General features: G+C 37.8%; 1 pseudogene; it reads right to left on the bottom strand.

The window, feature by feature from the left end:
- Positions 1-2,200: 2,200 nt before the first annotated feature.
- LOC149169839 (putative chromatin-remodeling complex ATPase chain pseudogene) lies at positions 2,201-3,464 on the bottom strand (annotated as a pseudogene).
- Positions 3,465-4,902: the final 1,438 nt, after the last annotated feature.

The following is a 4,902-nucleotide window of genomic DNA, read 5'->3' as shown; positions in this document are numbered from 1 at the left end:
CACATGCACTAGTGCTAAAGATTACGGATTCAAACAAGAATTTTGTGGTGTGTACATATTCTTTCAAGAGGGAACTTGGTGGAGTTCTCATATAAGAAGGACGGGTAGTGTTCTATGAGTCACGGAAACTGAATGAGCACAAGCAAAACTATCTAACAAATGATCTTGAGCTAATAGCGATTATACGTGCATTTAAGATGTGGACACTGTTATCTCAAAATCAGACCCTGATAGGTTGTTGTGATCAGGCAGACTTTAAGTAATTATTTCAAACCTACTTTAGGCTGAGGCTTAGCCTTCCCAACCTGAGAGGGCTCTCTCACAAGATTAAAGATTTGGATAATGAATAAGATGGCTAACTCTTGTGAAACAAAGGTAAAATGTGAGTGGTGGAAACACAATTAGAAACTATCCATTGGGCTTATGGAGTCAACATCATTTCAATATAACAATGTTATCAACCTTACATAGAAGTCAAGACATTCAGGATTCAACACATTTAGAACATACCAGAAACATATAGGACCACACAGACTATGAATGTATACAGGAAATTAGAGCACCATGAGTGAGTTCTAATTGATTACACATTCATACCACTGCAAATATTGGGAAAAGAACAATACAACACATTCTGAACATAGAATCCCTCCTGAATCCTAAGAAGCAAAGAAAATTCTGTATTACTAAAAAAGAGTCTTTACATAAAGCCAAATATCAAAGCTTTTCTGAATAATTTTCCAGCCCTTGGTACATTGCCCTCTCTCCTATATATAGAATTCTTTTACAAGGCTGAGATTCCTCCTCCAACATGAGGGGAACTCGAATTCTACTTCTTATGACACCTATTCAAACTTTAACTACCTATTAAATGTAACAAACTGCTAACTAGAATTTCTAGAGATCTAAGGCAAATAGGAGTCTAACTCCATATCACGCTAATAATAGCATTAATTACAGTCAATTCTCACTCTTTGACAAGTGGTCTCTTTTAGTTTAGCTATGGTAGGTGTTTGTAGCTGCCTGCTGGCCCTTAATGTCACATCTTCTCCATTGCTCCTGAAAAGTAGAAAACTGCCCTTGTTTATCTGCTTTTAGTTTTCCTCAAAGATATTTGAAACCAATGAACCATGTCCTTCTCTTTTGATTATACAAAAATTTATTAGAGTGCCACGTCCTTTATGTGTTGTCAACCTTTCCCATGTGTGAAGACAAAACCTCCTCCAAGCTGTCTGACATATCATGAACTGTAGTAACTATGATCACTTTATAACAAAAAGTTTAGAGTTCAAATATATGTTTCCTCCACCTGTTTTTCCCTTGTTGAATGTTGACACATGTTACATGATCCTTTGAAGAGATTCCTTTTTCAAAACTTTCCCCTCGGTCCCTCAAAATTGATTGACTAAGTTTTGATTATGTAGCTACAGCAGTTTCGTAGCGTGCTACGAAACTGCTGTGTAATCACTAAAACACAGCTTAATACCAAAAATTTGCTATCTTGAGCTTCGTTATATTTAAATATTCTTTTCAACTGCTCCAAAGCTTTTCAAAACTGAGTGGGGATATATGATTCTTCAAGAAAAAATGCAATAAGGAAAACCATCAAAATTTCAAAATTTGGAACATAACCTTACTTGCTGTGTGACTTCCTTAAGGAGATTTTTTCTGTTGGCTTAACTGCATCTCCTCTAAGCTATCTGAGGCATCATGAACCAAACTGGCTATGAATAATGACCATTAGATGTACTAGGCCAGCATGTGTAATATTGTTATAGGCCATGTTCAGAGTCTTTCAATTCAAAAGTTCTTTAGCTTTTAGCTTCCAGAATCAGTTATACAGCATGACTTTATGTTGAGATATGTCAAAGCAACAAGACCTGAAAGTGTATCCATGCATGCCACAATCACCGGACAGCCTACATAAACAATGCCTGAATCTGCGACTTTATTTCGATAAGTTTGCAGCTCCTTCAAGTTTGTAAGCCCAACCAGAGGTTTGATATCTGAGTTCTTTATACAATTGCACCATCCAATGTTCAATGCTTCTATTTTTGTAAGCCCTTTTTAGATGCACCAATCCACCATGAATCCCTGAGCACATCACTAGATCCAGACTTGTCAAGTTCACAAGACCAGCTAAGGCACGCAAGCCTGATGCAGTTGTTGCATTACTCTTTTTTTTTTAAACTAAGTGAAGTCAAGTTTGTAAGTCCACATGTTGCCAGTGATTGCAATCTTCTGTGAACTTCTTCATCTTTGCATCTAGCTCTGTTGTAGCCTCCTCGCCTTTCGCAATAATTCGGTCAATATCTTCATCAGTTATGGTGTTATCTTTGGAGCTAAATACCATTTCTGCACCAAACCTCACCATCTGCAACAACTCATCCTTGTTTACAATTTTTTGTTCTGCTAGATGTCCTTGTTGTATGACCAATGCATCAAGTGCAAGCTTCTTATAAGCCCTTTCAATCACCTTTTCCTCTATAGTGTACTCTGTACAAAAGCGGAAAACTTTAACTTCTTTCTTCTGTCCAATTCTATGTGCACGATCATGGGCTTGTACATCAACTTGTGGATTCCAATCACTGTCATACAAAATGACCACATCTGCTGTGGCAAGGTTAATACCAAGGCCTCCAGCTCTAGTTGAAAGCAAGAAAATAAACTTTTCACTCCCTTCTTGATTGAAAGAATCTATGGAAGCATCATGATCCTCTCCTAAAGTATTCCCATCAATTCGACAATATTGATATCCACGGAACATACAATAATCCTCCAGAATGTCCAACAGTCTTGTCATCTGTGAAAAAATAAGAGCTCTGGAATCACGGTCCTTCAGTTTTGGAAGCAACTTATCCAAAAGAACCATTTTTGCCCACATTGGTGATTAGATGGTCTCCAGTAGTGTACGGTGGACCTAGCTCAGCACCCTGAAAGAGATATGGATGGTTGCAGCACTTCCTCAATTGCATGGCTATATTCAAAAGGCACTTATGCTCTCCTCCAGCATTCACAACATCCAAGTCTTTTTGAAGTAATGCCCGGTAAAATTGCTTTTGCATTTGTGACATTCCAACTTTCAATATGGTTTCCTTTTTAGGAGACAGACCCTTTTCAACATCTGACTTCAGTCTCTATAGAAGAAATGGCCGAAGAACCTTATGAAGTTGTTGAACCACTTCTTGTTGGTCATTGTTAGCCAATATTTGGAACCAGTCATCAAAAGTTTCAGTAGAACTAAAAATTTCTGGAAGTAAGAAATTGAGAAGAAACCAGAGTTCGTGAAGGTTGTTTTGAAGAGGTGTGCCAGTTATAAGAAGCCTGTAGTTGGTGCTGTAGATTCTCATAGTCTTTGCAAGAAGTGAATTTTCATTCTTTATTCGATGTGCTTCATCAATAATAATGTATCGCCAACTGAAATGTTTAAGTGCAGTCTTTGAATATGACCATGATGGCCACATTCAAACTGCAACTCTCTTGAACCATCATCACGAAGCTCCCATTTGTATAACTGAATCTTTTGATTGATGCCAACAAGCAACTTTCCATTAAATGCATTTAGATCGTAAACAGAACCCTTTCTCTCCTTCTCAGTAACAACTGCAAACATGTGCTAGTACCAAGACACCTAACGACCTAATGATGAAGATAAGCATTTGGATATGATAGACGAAGTGTATAAGCTGACAACTGTTGATGTAAACACAGCGGATTTTGATAAATATGACAACTGGGTGAGATTTTCTATGGATCAACACGAATCCCCGATTTCTTAACGCAGTCAATGCAAAATCGGTGTTTTGCGCTACGTAATCACCTAGACAATTTCGTAGCACATATGAACTTTGAAATGAGTTTCGACATATGATATTCATGTGAGATATGAGACCAATGATAGACTAAAACAGAAAATTGACCCCAATTGACATACTAACAAGACTCTTAACAAGACTCTAAAACAAGATGAAAAGACTAGACCCAAAACTGACACCAACCCTTTGACAAATTTAAAAAATTGATGTTCAAAATTTAAAATATTTTTTCTTGAGTGATAACAGACACATTATCTTTTGGGGAGGAGGTTTACATTGATGAGCGATCACAGCAGGTTGAGGTATTTTTTGGCTAGCCAAATATAAATTCCAGGCAAGCTAAATGGTTGGCTACCCTTAGTGAGTTTGACTTTGAGATCAGACCCATAAAAGGGAAGGAGAACTAGGTTCTAGATGCTCTTAGCAAGAAGGTACAGGTAAATCATATAGCATTTATAAGCTCCTATGGGACAGAGTTACAGGGAAGGCAGGATAGCAGGATGAAAAATACATGGAGATTATCGACAGGTTACAGTAGAGTATAGGTACAGGTGATCAGGATGCAGACTATTGTCTCACAAAAAATGTCTTGGTGAGGTTTCAAGACAAGATCTATGTGTTGAATTACAATGAACTCAAGAATCTTATCATGAGGGAGTTTCATGTGGAACCACATTCAGATCATCCAGGATATCAGAAGACATTGACTGCAATGAAAAAGTTTTACTATTGGCTAAATCTGAAGAAGGAAGTAGCTGAGTTCATGGCTAGATGTTTAGACTATCAGCAGGTAAATTTGGAATGCAAGCATCCAGGTGGTTTACTACAACCTATTGTGATTCTGAAATGGAAATGGGAGGTCATTTCCATGGATATCATCACAGGTCTTCCAAGGAAAGTGAAGCAGCATGATTCTATTATGGTCGCAGTTGACAGGTTGAGAAAGGTAGCTCACTTCATTCCAATGAAGACTACATATTCAGCCAGTGAGGTAGCACAAGTTTTCATCGGAGAGATAGTGAGACTACATGGTGTTCCAAAGAATATTATGTCGGACAGGGATGCAAATTTCACTTCCAAGTTTCGA

The sequence above is a fragment of the Pinus tabuliformis genome, chromosome 4_2, assembly GCF_031772625.1.
Source record: "Pinus tabuliformis cultivar Carrire ecotype Pingquan chromosome 4_2, CPIR1, whole genome shotgun sequence".
NCBI classification, from domain to species: Eukaryota; Viridiplantae; Streptophyta; class Pinopsida; order Pinales; family Pinaceae; genus Pinus; species Pinus tabuliformis.
Note: the sequence above shows the minus strand (reverse complement) of the source record. Positions and strands in the feature narration are given on the sequence as shown.